The sequence below is a fragment of the Oryctolagus cuniculus genome, chromosome 6 (genome assembly GCF_964237555.1).
Source record: "Oryctolagus cuniculus chromosome 6, mOryCun1.1, whole genome shotgun sequence".
In the NCBI taxonomy this organism is placed as follows: domain Eukaryota; kingdom Metazoa; phylum Chordata; class Mammalia; order Lagomorpha; family Leporidae; genus Oryctolagus; species Oryctolagus cuniculus.
Window position 1 is genome coordinate 79075248 of NC_091437.1, and position 15794 is coordinate 79091041.

Below are 15794 nucleotides of genomic sequence, written 5' to 3' on the forward strand. Positions count from 1 at the left end.
TTTTGATTAACATAATATCCTACAAGTAAGTAACAATACATTAAAAGTTCGTAAAAAAACCTTTTGTGAGAATAGGTTGACCAAGATTAAATGAATATTCTTTATATTTTTCTAAACTTTAAGCTGTTGTCGAAAGTACACTGAGATAACACTAAAATTTGGTCCCCTGTGTTAAAGCAACAAGGTTTTCTTAAAATAGTGTTAGTGATGGGGTTGATGTTGTGGCATAGTGGGTAAAGCCACTGCCTGCAATGTTGGCATCCTATATGGATACCAGTTCCAGTCTGCTCCACTTCTGATGCAGCTCTCTGCTAACGACCTGGGAAAGCAGTGGAAGATGACGCTAGTGCCTGGGCTCTGCCACCAGTGTGGGACACCTGAATGAAGCTCCTGGTTTCTGGCTTCAGGGATGATTCAGTTAATCTCCGCAGCTTTTTTTTTTTTTTTTTTTTTTTATTGTATGACAGTCTTTATTGACAACTTTATTGGCCAAAAAGAAAAGGGAGAAGTTTTAACAGTTTAATGCAGGACACTATTCTGATCTTGTCAGATGAAAGAAGTCCCATTTTAAATTTGCATCTACTTGTCAAAGATATACAATACTGAATCTGCATATGCAGGTTCCTTCAAGAAGTACTAAATAGCACAAGTAAGAATGAACTTCTCCCCCTTCAGTGCCTGGGAGAGTGCAAGTGAGGTTTCAGCACTCACAGGTCGCTGGTCAGCATTCTCAACAGCAGATGACCAAGTCCTAAGAGAAGTGGTCTGTCTCACCCAGACCATCAAAGCCTCACATACACTGAAATTTTTTCCATCAGAAATAGGTGCTTCGGGGGCAGAAAATAAGTTTGAGATTTTCATACACAACTTAACTAGGAGGGAAAAAAAAAAAACAACCATAAACCCAGTAAAACTAGCAGCTTTGATGCGATGAAGACCCAACATGGTCAAACTTCTTTCATTAGGACAGGAGTGGAAGGCGAGATTTCCTCATGGGTTTACACTTCTCTCATCCCCAAACCAGGCAGAATCGGGCGGTTCAGGAACAGACCCACGGCCCCTCCTGGGGTGCCGAGGGTCTGGGGTCCCACTCCCTGAGCACGCTGAAGGACCCACATGGAGCAGGGCCTAGGGACACTGTCCACTCGCACCCCACCACGGCATGCGACGCCCACCGAGGAAGGGGCACGACGGCGGGCAGCGGAGCAGACACTGTATTACCACGCATAGCCCAACTCGGCCGACAGCGCAACGGAAGCTGCAGGGAGAAGAGCGCCAGACCTGCGCCCAAAGGCCAGCCAGACGCCATCTCAGCCGGCCTCTAGAGGGCGCACGTCGAGGCGCGGCCTGGAGCCACGCCTCCCCCTCTGTGCGCGCAGCTCACCTACCTCCCGCGTGACGCCCCGCCCCCTGTCTCCGGACGTCACAATGCTGGAGTTGCTCCCTCGGAGCGCACCCGCCCTTCACCCAACGCTTCGCTTCTCGAGGGCACAGGGAGACGTTGCATCCCGCTGGGCGTCTTGGCGGAGAGGGGTGACAGCGCTCTCCATCCCGGCCTGGCAGCTGCTGCCTGAAGCCTGGCTCCGTCTCAGCTCCGCAGGCTCTGCAGTGAGAGGAGCGCTCCCAAGGCCAGTGCCAGGTGCTCCTCTTGTGCGAGTCCTGAGCGCTGGACTCGGGGAGGCGGGTGGGGCTGGGGCTGTGTCCGCCTTTGGGTCCACACCAGGGTGCAGATTTGGGGTCAGCTCCCGCCTCCTGTAGACAGTTGGAAAGGGGAACACGGACTCCTGCCCAAAAGCCCCCACTTTCCCAACTGAGCGATGTGGATGGCACTGATTTCAGCACCGGGCTCGGTGAACCCTTTGTTGCCCAAGTGGTTCAAACGTTTAAAATTGAATTTATTCCGCAGACCCATTGCTGGTCTAATTAAAACGTGGTACAGTTCCAGAGTGGACAGGAGACAGAAACACAGCCCGAATGCCCGACCTTGAGAATGTAGGATTCAGTGCAGGCACCTAAAGGAGTTGATCTTGGGGGTGATCTGTGTCAGATGGGGAGGGGCTGGGGAGCAGAAATTGCTGTTTTCATTCAGGGTGCATAGGGGATCTGGGGACCCGTGCTGAGCTGTTTGGGGTCTTATTCCTAGTTTTTTTTTTTTTTTTTTTTTTTTTTTTTTTTTTTACATTGTTTGGATTTAAATGGTGAGAATTTTAAGGGCTCAAAACTTACATTGATTTATTGAAGGTGATCATGGTACGACTCATGTGCCAGCCACTCCTATACATTTATGTCAGCCTTTTTAGTAATTTCGTTGTGATATTAATAGAGAAAATTGTTTTTAGTTCTTAGTTTGAAAACTATTGTGAATTTTCCTGTGGTATAATATCCGTAATTCCAGGGACAAGTGGTCATTCCATCTTTTTACTTCAGTAAGTTGCGGGTGGGGGGGGGGGTGGTCAGCTCAAGTTCAGAAGTCTTAGCAGCCTACCTGTGCTTCTGAAACCAAATGCTCCAGTTCCCATATGATTCAGTGAAGTCCCACATCCCCAAGACACCTTTTTTTTTTTTGTTTGTTCTTAGTTTGAAGTAAATGTTCTTTCTCTTCCCAGGTAAGGGAATGAAATATGTGTGTATATACACATACATACATATATATATGTATATTTAAACATATGTATATATATTGATTAAGACATATAGGTTATATGATAGTACAAATGGATAACAGGAAAGCCTGTTTAAAACTAACAAGAGGAGTGGATACATGGTGCCGCTTTTAAGTGACTGGTTGGAATGTTCATGTTTCAAATTAGAATGCCAGAGTGTCTTTTTAGGGGTCAAAATCAGGTCCAGGCTGCTCAGCACTAGATGCAATTCACCAGAGATGGGAGTCAACAAAGGCAACAGGTTTTTTCCTTTTTTATTTTTTTAAAGATTTATTTATTTGAAAGTCAAAGTTACACAGAGAGGAGAGGCAGAGAAGAGAGAGGTCTTCCATCCGATGGTTTACTCTTCAACTGGCCTCAGTGGCCGGAGCTTCACTGATCTGAAGCCAGGGGCCAGGAGCATCCTTTGGGTCTCCCATGTGGGTGCATGGGCCCAAGGTGTTGGGCCACCTTCTGCTTTCCCTGACCATAGAGAGCTGGATGGGAAGTGGAGTAGCTGGTCTCGAACTGGCGCCCCTATGGGATGCTCTGCACTTCAGGCCAGGGCGTTAACTCGCTGTGCCACAGCGCCGGCCCCATGGCAACAGGTTCCTTTAAGAAGCTATCATTCTTGGAGAAGAGCATATTTGGGATGAAAGAGGTCTGCATTTTCTATAAGAATGCTGGCTTCTTAAATAATGCTGTCTCCTTGCATCATTTCTCATTTCTGGTGAATTGGCTGTTCAGTGGGGAGCAGCCTGGTCCTAATTTTGAATGCAACAAATGGGGAGCCAGCCAGGAATGGGGACTGGTCCTCACATGTTACCGGGGAAAGGTGAGCACTGCTGTGTCCACCAGCCTTTTTTTTTTTTTTTTCTTGTAAACATGTCTGATATTATTCACAGCCACATATTTAAATGGCAGGGCAAAGGGGTGTAACCAACTCAGGGGAACACTAACTATAGGACAGAACTGACACTGGCACCAATATGCCTCTCCAGTCAGCTTGAAAGTAGCTTTCCAGGTGGATCTGGTCCACACCTGGGAGTTTACCTGATTGGCAGAAGGTGGCAGTAGGGAGAAATGTGCCTGGGCTCAGGCTAACTCCTGGGATCATCCACATCTTCGCCCTTTGTTTTAGGGCAAGCATGACCCTGCTTAGCATGGCATGACAACAAACCACAACTCACAATAAGTATTGGGTTAAATTGAAGGGCACCTAGCAAGGGGGTTAAGGGCAGGGAGGAAAAGGAAGGGCAAAGGGAAAAAATGCTGGGCCCATCATCTTTCAGGCCTTTCTGATTGGCAGGTGGTTGAACAGGTGTGGTCAAACAGGGGCATGAGATCACACAGGGGGTGTGGTGAAGGCGTGGTCTTCCAGCTCACACACCTGATCCTATATACCTGCCTACATCATTCCTCTTTCAGAGACTCCATTTCCTTAATCCTAAGGGATGTGGAAGGGCACAGAATCATCAAGTCTTCTATAGTTGTTTCCTGCTTATGAGGGGTGTAGTGCAGGCTCTGCCTGTCTTTGGTCTGAAAGTCTCCGCCTATCTCATCTAACGAATTTGCCTTGTGAGCTGGAGCAGTCTCGGTCACTGCCAAAATCTGTGTCTGTTGCATGGTCAGTTACTCCTGATGTTGAGCTCTGAAACATAGAAATTTGTTAATTAGTATGAGCAAAACTTGAACGAGACCTATTGTAACTGGAATGCCATCTTAACACAAAAAGGACACACCTTATAGGCTCCCAGATATGATAGTACAAATGGATGGTGGTGGGTGGTGATAGACCATAAGCCCATTTAGTTTGAGTATAGAGAATTATAATAGAAGAACCCTTAGGAGTTTTAAGGTTGATAAGGTTCTCAGAATCAAGAGAGGCAGGTGTAGCAGCTCTGCCTTAAGGTGGAGCAGTTTTGGTGTGATGAAGGCAAAGGCTTCCCTTATCTTTTTGCTTAAGGTCTCCGACAAGATGAATGGCGTGTCTTTCAAATTCAGCTGTGAAGTCTTCAGAGGTAGAAGTTTGATCCTAATTTCAATGAGGTGGTCATGCTCAACAGAACCTGGTAAGGTCCCTTCCATTTAAGCTGTAACCTATCTGAAGGGACTCCTATGAATGACTGGTTCAGGGAGACTCTGAGTTGGCTTGTCAGAGGGTTGGCTTTTGGAGACTGGGATCCAGGGTTTGACATTTTGGGCCAGTATCCTTACAGGCTGCAGAGCGATCTTTGAAAGACAGAAGCCAAACCTCTCCCCATCGTTATGAGGGGATCAGGCCCCTTCCATAGTTGTGTGGTCGAGTCCCTCAATGAAACAGAGGCAACTGGGTTGGACCTGTGAGAGGTCTCCAGTGTGTCACTGCTGGTGGCTCTCCAGGGGGTGAGACTTGTAAGAGATTTAAGTTGAAAGCATTGTTAGGGTGCTCATGGTGGGGGTGCCATACTCCCTCCTCTGTTTTTTAAGCATAGTGTTAAGGTCGTGCATGGGAAGTTAGTGCACAGTGACTCCTGTGTTAATTTAACAATGGTCACTTTTATTTTGTAACAATTAACACTTTTATGTGTGACATCAGTGATCACCTGAGGAACTAGACATGAGCTGCCTAGGCTATGGAAGCCTTCTGAATCCTTAAAGTCCATCAGTATTTAGACAAGGCCATAAGCAAGTAGAAGTTCTCCACTCCATTGGGAGGAAAGCACCTCCTTTAATGACCACTTCTTTCCACTGGGGTCTCACCCAGGGAGGTTTTCCGTGTAGGGGCACCTTTTCCCAAGAGGAGACAAGATTCTGTCCCTTAGCAAGAAGGATTTGGGTGGGTGAGTACAATTTGTGAGAATTGATCTTTGGTAAAATATGGGCAACTCAAATTCCTTCCAAAAGCCCATGGAGTCCTATTCCAGCTGATTAGGACAACCTATAATTATTGACCTCTGAGAACAAAATTGGAAATACTGCATGGCCTTATGAATGCATAAGATTCCAAAGAATGATACCTAGGGACTCCCCTTTCATCTTTCTCTGTCTCTACTAAGATTTTATTTATTTATTTGAGAGGCAGAGCTACAGAGAGAGGAAGAGACAAAATTCTTCCATTCACCACTCCCCAGATGGCCGCAATGGCCAGAGTTGGGCCAATCTGAAGCTAGGAGCCAGGAGCTTTTTCAGGGTCTTCCATGTGGGTGCAGGGGCCCAAAACTTGGGCCATTTTCCTTTTCTTTCCCAGGCCTTAAGAGAGAGCTGGATCTGAAGAGGAGTAGCTGGGACAGGAACCAGTGCCCACATGGGATGCCCGCACTACAGGGGGAGGCTTAGCCACTATGCCACAGTGCTGGTCCCTCCCCTTGTTCTCTTAGAGCCAGTTGGAGCTTCCCACAGAAGCCCCTGGTGAAATGGACTGTGGGGAGCTAGAATCGTAAGAATAATGCCATAGAAAGCATCTCTCTATTAGATGTGAATTAAAGGCTCTGACATTCAGATGTAGTTTTCATTGCATGAGAAAATGTTGAACTCCTTTGCTGGGATTAGGGTTGTTTTATGAGAAATATTCAAGTTCCATTTTTTTCCCCTGCTGGTTGCAGCTGAGTTGTTGAGGTGATAGTTTAAAACTGCTCATTATATTTTTCCCTAAAAATTGTGTTTAAAGTAACCAAGATCAAGAAATAATTCTAATTAATTAATATTAAGAGAAGAAGGTAAAATTTGTTTAACAGTTTATTTCACTGTGCTTGCCTGGTATTTCAGTCTTTATAACTCATGTACATGCACTTGTTAAATGTAAACTAGATGAATCTAAATGTGATAAATATTTTGATATAAATTTAATGAGTGGACATCTTAAATTCTATAGAAACAATACATATGGGAATATTAATTATGATTGTATAAGTTGTTGATATACAGCATATGAAGAAATTATCTTTCGCCCCATGTTTACAGCAGTTCAATTCACAGTAGCTAAGATATGGAATCAATCCAGATATCCATCAGCTGTTGACTGAATAAAGAAATTGTGGGATAGATACATGATGGAATATTATGCATCCATAAAAAAGAATGAAATCCTAATTTTGAAACAAAAATGCATGCAATTGGAGATTTTTTAGTTAGTGAAATGAGCCAAATACCATGTTTTCTCTGATTTGTGGTAACTAATATACAGCATACAAAAATGTAATATACATGTGTGAAATTTATATTTTGAGATTTGATGATTGTTCATAATCCTTGTGTATACTCCTGAGTCACAGTGATTTTTCTACTTATTACTTTTTAATTCTTTATTTAGTGGAGGGTTAAGCTTGTGATTTTATAATTAGAAGTATGTCATTGCAAGACCTGAAAGAAAAATAAGGAAGGAAAGAGGGGGGAGGGTGTAAGTGAGGGAGGTTAGGAGGGTGCGTGGGAAGTATTATTATTATTATTATTTTAAATTTCTTTATCACTGTCAAGATAAAACATCCCACAGTATCCTGTTCACCTGTCTGTCAAGTTGCCACTTCACTCCCCACCCCCTTCCCTATGTGAAATGCGGTTGCTCTTCCTGTCAAACCAATGAAGCTTCTCATACTGCTAGGTTAACCACCACCACCTCACTAGCCAGGTATTTCCTTGCCTTCTTGCTCACTGTAGCTTTGCCCGAACATTTACTTGTTAGGAAACCTATCAGGGGAGTCCAACTGAGGAACCCAACATGAGGAACTCATCTCCCCACCTCCACATCCAGGTGGAAGGTGAGCTGCTGCCCCTAGGTTTTAAGCTTATCTTCCAGTTGACTGCTTTTTAAGGAGTGTGATTAAGACATTACCTCCCCAAGGCCTCAGAGGCTTCATGTTCTTTTCTATTCTCTGAGAGACTATTTCTTTGAGAGTCTAGAGTTCATGTGATCTACTGTTTCTTTCCCTGACTTTCATCCAAGCGTATCCAACGTTTTAGTCTCTAGGAGAGCAGCTATCTTCTCAGGCTGTTTTCTCCCATAACTCTCGACAGCTGTTCCAGTTTAAGGTTTTAGGGTTCTGATTAAAGGACAGAAGTTAACTAAAAACTGTTCCCGAAGGTCAAGCTTGAAAGAGAAAACCTCTAGGTTTACATACTTTAGGGAATGATTCTTATGAATGTAGTAAGTTTCCTAAAAGGAGAGTTCTGCCTAAATATCTAATTTTAAAGATTAAGAAACAAGTGAGTCCCCAGGAAGACTCGGAGGAAAATCTCTATGCAAGATCCAGGTTAATCCTTTCTTTAAGAACTCTTTAGAAACCTCTGGAGCTACCATGGTCTCTGTTTTATGCTTTGAGGAAGAGAGAATACTAGATTGAACGACTTCAAAAGGCTGGTCTGAATTCCTAGGAAAAGGTGTTCTGTCTGCACACGCACACTAGTTCCCCTGTATCCGAGTTCCTCAATTTGTTTGCATACATTCCTAGCCTCATTCTGTTTGTATTCCACTTCTACAATAAACTAACCAAGTTTTCCTCAAAATCTTCCAGAAGTGTGTTGGTATCACCCTCCTCCCCAGCCATCTTCTTAGCCATCTTCTTGGCGATTGACCTGTACGCAGCATGCCTGCAGCCCTGGACACTGCACTCATGCGGACCACACAACACCCACCCACAAAGTGTCAGGAAGTATTATGAATATATTTCCTTTATGTAGATTTTAAAAATTTAATTAAAAATTATTCATGTGTAACAAACAATTCAAGACTAGTTCAGAATAATGAAGAGCAAAAATTCTGTATGTAAGAACAATCATGGAAAAGGCAAAAACAAAAAAATTGAAAAAGTAACATATATGAAAAAGAACAAAATTATGTACTTTTTTTAAAGATTATTTATTTGAAAGTCAGAGTTTCACAGAGAGAGGAGAGGCAGAAAGAGAGAGAAAGAGAGAGAGAGAGAGAGAATGAGGTCTTGCATCCACTGGCTCACTTCCCAACTGTGTGCAATGGCCAGAGCTGAGTGGATCCGAAGCCTGGAGCCAGGAGCTTCTTCTGGGTCTCCTACATGGGTGCAGGAGCCCAAGCACTTGGGCCATCTTCTGCTGCTTTTCCAGGCCATAGCAGAGAGTTGGATACGAAGTGGAGCAGCCAGGACTTGAACCAGCACCCAGATGGAATGCCTGCACTGGAGCAGTGGCTTTACTGTTACACCACAGCGCTGGCCACTGTACTTTTGTTAAAAAAATGTATTAGAGATTTTTAGAGCAATGTCTCAAATGTAAAAAATAAATTATCTGTATAAAAAGAAACTAGGTAGGTAGTTTTGAAAATATTTTAAAATATAAGCATGTGTTTTTGAAAAACTATGGGATACAAGAAATAGATTTTGATTAATAATAATAATTATCCTACAAGTAAGTAAAAATATTAAAAGTTTGTAAAAAATGAAATCTTTTGGGAGATTGGTTTGACAGATTAAAATGATTTCTGTGTTTCTAAATCTTAAGCTGTTCAATCAAAAGTACATAACACTAAAATTTAGTTCCCTATGTTAAAGCAAAAACATTTTCTTAAAACATTGTTAGTATTGAGGTTGATGTGTCGTAGTGGGTAAAGCCGCTGCCTGCAGTACTGGCATCCCAGTGGGCAGCAGTTCATTTCTGACTGCTCCACTTCGGATCCAGCTCTCTGCTAATGGCCTGGGAAAGCAGCAGCAGATGACCCAAGTGCTTGGGCTCTCCCACAAATTTGGGAAACCTGAATGAAGCACCTGGTTCCTGGCTTCAGTCTGGCCTGATCCAGACCATTGCAGCCATCTGGGGAGTGAACCATCTGCTGATGGAAATCCCCCTCACCTGTTTGTCTGTAAGTCTGCCTTTCAAATAAATACATACTTTTTTTTAAAAGATGTATGTATTTATTTGAAAGGCAGAGTTACAGAGATGCAGAGGCAGAGAGAGAGGGGTGGGAGGGGAGAGGTCTTCCATCTGCTGTTTCACTCCCCAGATGGCCGCAACAGCCGATACTGTTTTGATCTGAAGGCAGAAGCCAGGAGCTTCTTCCAGGTTTCCCACATGGGTGCAGGAGCCCAAGCACTTGAGCCATCTTCTGCTGCTTTCCCAGGCCATAGCAGAGAGCTGGATTGGAAGTAGAGCAACCAGGACTCGAACTAGCACACATATGGGATGTTGGCACTGCAGACGGTGGCTTTACCTGCAGTGCCACAGTGCTGACACATAATTCTTTTAAAAATATATTGCTAGTAAATGTTTTAAAAATTCTTGATCTTTAAGATATCTAATACATTTTCAACTATTTTGTAAACTACAGCTTCTACTTTTAGTTTCCATTTCATTGGTAACTCTTCCCTCATTTTTAAAAAGATTTATTTATTTATTTGAAAGGCAAAGTTAGAGAAAGAAAAAAAGAGATACAGCAAACTTCACCTGCTGGTTCACTTCACAAATGGCCACAATGGATACAGTTGGTCTGATCCAATGCCAGGAGTTTCATCCTGGTCTCACACATCTGTGCAGGGGGCCAAATACTTGCATCATGGATATAGGTATTCTACAGGTTGTATGACACTTACAAATGTCTGCTGTTCCTGGTGTGATGTCATCTGTTGTGACATCTTAATAATGAAAAAGACCTGGGTTGGTGCTGTGGTGTAGTGGGTAAGGCTGCTGCCTGAAGTGCTAGCATCCCATATGGACACTGGTTCAAGTCCCAGCTGATCCACTTTCAATCCAGCTTCTGCTATGGCCTGGGAAAGCAATAGAAGATGGTCCAGATTCTTGGGCCCCTACACCTGCTTGGTAGACCTGGAAGAAGATCCTGCCTGCTGGCATCGGATCTGCACAGCTCTGGCCATTGTGGCCATCTGGGAAATGAACCAGTGGATAGAAGACCTGTCTTTATCTGCCCAGATTCTCTGTAACTCTGACTTTCAAATAAATAAATCTTAAAAAAAAAAAAAAAAAAAGACGGGACTGGCATTGTGGTGCTGCAGGTTAACACTGTGGCCTGAAGCACTGGCATCCACTTCCAATGCAGCTCTCTGCTTTGGCCTGGGAAAGCAGTGGAGGATGGCCCGAGTACTTGGGACCCTGCACCCATGTCGGAGACCCAGAAGAAGCTCCTGGCTCCTGGCCTCGGATTGGCACAGCTCTGGACATTGTGGCCAATTGGGGAGTGAACCATCGGATGGAAGACCTCTCTCTGTCTCTCTGCCTCTCCTCTCTGTGTAACTCTGACTTTCAAATAAATAATAAATTAATTAAAAAAAAATAAAAAGACCTGGCCACTGTGAAAGATCCTTGGGGTTGTCCTGTCCTTGTCAAAATACTATATACAATCAATAAAACTAAGTTACCAATAAACCAATCAACTGTCATTCAAGTTTTATTCCTGGTGATTTTATGTGCTTTGTCATCCACATTTCTGGTTCTTACTAAAAACATTTACAACCAAAAAGAATGTAAGAGATGTAGATTTCTGATGAAGTGAACTAAATAATTAAAAAATTCTGATTAAAGAAATCTGACAGATTCATAAACCTGCTACTATAGATCACACAAAAGAATAAGTTCATAGGGACTGAAATCGATCAAGTTGTAGGTTCCTGTGTCTTTAAACATTGTTGGTTCTCTATTAAGATGTTTTGCTTGAAGGCTTAAAGATTTTCCTGTGGTTGTTAGAGTTTATAATTCTTTGGTGGACTATGCTTTTATAAACAAAAGTAAAAACATTTAACTTTCTGCTTACTAAATTCATCCAAATTCAAAAACTACTTAATAAGAATGGCTTACATGGCAGTGTAATTATTTTGAAAAGTCCATTAAAATATGTTCTCTTAATAAAATGCAATTTAAACAATGATAAATGTAAAAATAAACAAAAATGCCTAACTTCATAATCCCAGCATTTCATGGAGTAAATAAAATGATCCCTTATTAATAGATCTTGGGTTTGGTATTGTGTAACAAGCAAACCCGCTGTCTGTGGTGCTGCCATTCCACATGGGTACTGTTTTGAGTCCTGGCTGCAACACTTATGATCCAGCTCATTGGCAGCTCATTGGTAAGGCTCCAGGGAAAGCAGTGGAAGATGGCTCAAGTGCTTGGTCTCTTGCACCCACATGGGAGACCCAGAAGAAGCTATAGCTCCTGGCTTCCACCCAGGGCAGCTCTGACCACTAGGGCCATATGGTGAGTGAACCAGTAGATGGAAAATTCTCTCCTGCCTCTCTCTTTCTCTCTCCCTTTCTCTCCCTTCCTCCTTCCCTCTCCTTCACTCTATCTCTCCCATTCAAGTAAATAAATAAATCTTACTAAAAAATAAATCTTAACACTTAAATGATTAGGTAATGTAACTTAAAAAATAAGACTTCCTTGGTTAGGAAGTCTTCCTACCTTAAAACATTTCTTAAATCTTATATTAAAATGTGAAGAATCAACTGTTTACTATTCTTATATAAACTCAGTTATCATATGCCTGCTGTTAGATGGTTTACTTTTTTAAAGATTTATTTATTTATTTGAAAGGCAGAGTTACAGAGAGGAAGAGGCAGAAATTGGGAAAGAGAGAGAGAGTGAAAGAGAGAGAGAGACAGGGACAGACAGACAGGTCTTCAATCCACAGATTCACTCCCCATTGTCCGCTATTGCTGGAGCTGGGCTGATCTGAAGCCAGGAGCTTCTTCCAGGTCTCCCACCCAAGTGGCAGAAAACCCAAGTACTTGAGCCATCCTCTGCTGCTTTCCTAGGCCATAGCAGAGCTGGATTGGAAGTGGAGCAGCCGGGACACCAACCGGTGCCCATATGGGATGATGGAAGTGTGGGCTGCAGCCTTACCTGCTTCAACACAGCACTATCTGTTTATGGTTTTTAAGACACAAACTTGATTTCTTGTTGGACTGCTGTGATTTCTTTCTTTGGAGCTGCATGCTTGTCACCAGTCAGCAGTGTGTCACCAGTAATAATACATGTCAGAATCAGGCCAGATAATGCTGTCCTCATGGTTCTCTCCTACAGAAATGATTAATTTCATTTTAGGAATAGACTGCAAGTAAATTTGGTCTAAAAACCCCTTCTTCTAAAACCTTTATGTTACTAACATATGTGGCCATAGGGTTTATGACATTGACTGGGTTGTCAACTTTTTCCACCCCAACATGGGACCAAATCAGAACAAACACCAGGAACAAGTTCATATGGAGCAGAAGAGCAAATAGAGTCTGGTTACTACTATGACAGATAAGTAGTGTTCTTAAAAAATGAAAAGAGGAGGGGAGATATTAACATTAATATATTGTTGCTGATACCAACATTAAACTATATAGGCCAAAAGGTTATATAAAAAAGTGTCATTATATATGAATGTCCAATAACAAATTTGCCAAAAAAAAAAAAAAAAGATCTGCCAGGACTACAACCTCTAAAGAGGGCTACTGTTGCAAAGATGAAATTGGGGAGGTGAAGTTTTTACATTTCCATGCTTTTATGTCATTCTGTTGATCTGTGTGTGTCTATGGCCACCAATGTTCTGGTAACTAACAGGCCCACTTGCTTTGCCTGTTACCCACAATCCAGTTATGCTCATGCTTGCCTCTGAGACACTTTTGTCTGTAAACCCACATAAGCAACTGGAGGACACAACTAGATATGGCTGTTGGTGGATGCAGCTGTATGTGGGTGTGTGGCTATGTGTGGATATATGCAGATGTCTCTCTGTGTGATTCTGATGCTGCCATGGACACAATGTGGATATCTTCTGTGGCCCCACTGCTATCAGGGTCTAATTTCTGCTCCTTACAAACTTCTCCTCACCACTGTGAGTAAAGAAAGTTGGGCAAGACTCCCTGAGACCCAACATCCAGAGGATAAGGGACCAACAGATGAGGAAGAGGCAGATGCTGCAGTTTCCTGAGCCCAAGCACAGCCAACAGGATGTGGAGACACAGCTACATAGACACCTCCAAAGGAAGTCAGAGAGAAGAAAGCTCAGCCAGTGGTAATCCATGCTCTGGAAGAGAGGGGTTATCACCTTCCAAATAGCACCCAATGTCAAAAGACCATGAAGAAACTGTTATGACTGAGTTGAAATGCAGTGTTATTACAGGTTTTTGAGTCCTTCCAGGTTATGTGGTTTAGGGGTGAACACAAAGCAATGAATGTTTCTAACTTTGCATTCAGCCTCGATGCCCAGACCTGACATCACTGTATGTTTTGATTTGGTAATAAGTGGTTGAATGTAATGGCCAATGTTTGTAATAATACATGTGCTCCATTCTGTAAACATTGGATAATAACCTGTGATTCACCTGGGAGATGGCATATAGACTACTGGACTTTTGCCATCATGAGATGAATACATCCTGATGGCTACAGATACCATAGTGGACTGAACAGTTTTGTAGCCATGACCAACAGATTGGCTTGTTCCATGTGCAACAAGTTGCCTTGCAGCTTTGCAACTCAGCTACTTTGGAAGGTAGCCAAAGCCACTGACTCCACTGGACTTGGTTATGAAAGTACATTTGGCCTCATCTAGAGACTTTAGCCCATGAGCATGTAACGAATCCCAATGATGGTTGGAGGTATTCTATGTTATGTGTTACACTTTTGTGTTGTAACTTGCTCTATTGTTTTGGCCTTTGGACTCAATGTTCCACTCCCCGTTGTACTCCTTGCCTTGTATTTGGATCTATCTGGAAGATGAGGCAAACACAGATTATACAGTGAGGATACTTGAAGTGGCAAAGAGTTGAGAGATTGAACTTGAGAAGATGAAGGTACCAAGTTCCCACACCGCCATGCCCTCCTTGCCTCCTTATCTGTGTGCCTCTTTGACCAATAATGTCCTGGTAACCAAGAGGCCACCTGCTTGGCCTGCTGCCCAGAACTCTGTTATGTAATTATCTGGCTCTGAGCCACTATTGTCTGTAAACACACATAGCAACTGAGGGCGTGATTAGGCATGGAGTTGTTGGACACGGCTATATGTGGAAGTATGGCTATTTGTGAATGTATGCAATTATCTGTGTGTGTGTATGACTGCCACCACAAACACAAATGTGGATATCTACTGTGGCCAGAGTGCCACTGGGTCTAGTGTCTGTTCTTTGTATTTCTCAGTGCCACTGTGAGTTCAAGCACTGGGCCATGACCCCTGAGTACCAAGATGCAGAGCCCAGGAATCAAGTTTGAAGCAAAGGGAGATGGTGCAGCTACTGGAGCCCAAGAACAGCCCAAAGGACATGGAGAGAGTTCAACACATCCACAAGTGACTTAGGCAAAGAGAAGACAGTGCAGCCAGTGGTAGCTGGGGACAAAAGAGAATGGCATCCATGCCCTAGAAGGGAGGGGTCATCAGACTCCAGGTTCACCCAGTGCTAAAAGACTGCCCAACAAGTAATAATTGAGTCCTCTGGTGATGAGGACAATTTGAAGCCTTCAGTGTTATGTAAGTTTCCTGATTCCACTGGATTTTGGGGTTTAGGGGTGGACAGGCTCCTGTTCTTGGGGTAAACCTGAAACAATGAATGTTTGTAACTGCACTCAGTCTCAGGGCCCAGAACTGACACCTCTTTATGTTTTGATTTGTTAATAAGTGGTTTAATGTGATGGCCAATGTTTGTAACAATATATGTTCTCCATTCTGTAAACTACAGGATGTTAAACTGTGATTCACCTTGAGATAACAGATAGACTTCTGGACTATTGCACCTCCCCCCCTCCCCCGCCCCCCAGATAGATACAACCTGATTGCTACAAATACCCTTGTGGACTGAACAGCTTTGCAACAGTGACCAGCAGATTGGTTTGTTGGATGTGCAGTAATTTGTCTGCCAGCTCTGAAGCTCATCTACCTCAGAAGGCAACCATAACCACTGCCAACACTGGACTTGGTTATGAAACTACACTTAGACTCATCTAGAGACTTTAGCCCAGGAGCAATATAATGGAACCCAGTGAGGGTTGGGGGTATTCCATGTTATGTCTTATACCTTCTTGTTGAAACTGTGTTTTTAATATGGCCGTTGGATGTAACGTTCTACATCTCATGTGTACTCCTTCCCTTTCACTCAGATCTCTCCAATAGAGCAGGCACCTGTATATTGTACAACCACGATACTTGAAGTGGCAGGGTGTGGAGAAGATGAATTTGGGAAGAAGAAGGTATCAAGTTCCCACACTTTTATTTCCTTG

The 15794-nt window shown here is 43.2% G+C and overlaps 1 long non-coding RNA gene across 2 annotated transcripts in view; it reads left to right on the plus strand.

Moving 5' to 3' along the window:
• LOC103348022 (uncharacterized) overlaps positions 1 to 15794 on the plus strand; it is an 85584-nt gene that overhangs the window by 36372 nt on the left and 33418 nt on the right. The window contains exon 1 of one of the 2 annotated variants that reach the window (XR_007919037.2): positions 2164 to 4714. The exons of the other annotated variant lie outside the window; for it this stretch is intronic. This is a non-coding gene — a long non-coding RNA (uncharacterized lncRNA). Of the gene's footprint in view, positions 1 to 2163; positions 4715 to 15794 lie in introns of those variants that run through there. 2 annotated transcript variants of the gene reach the window in all.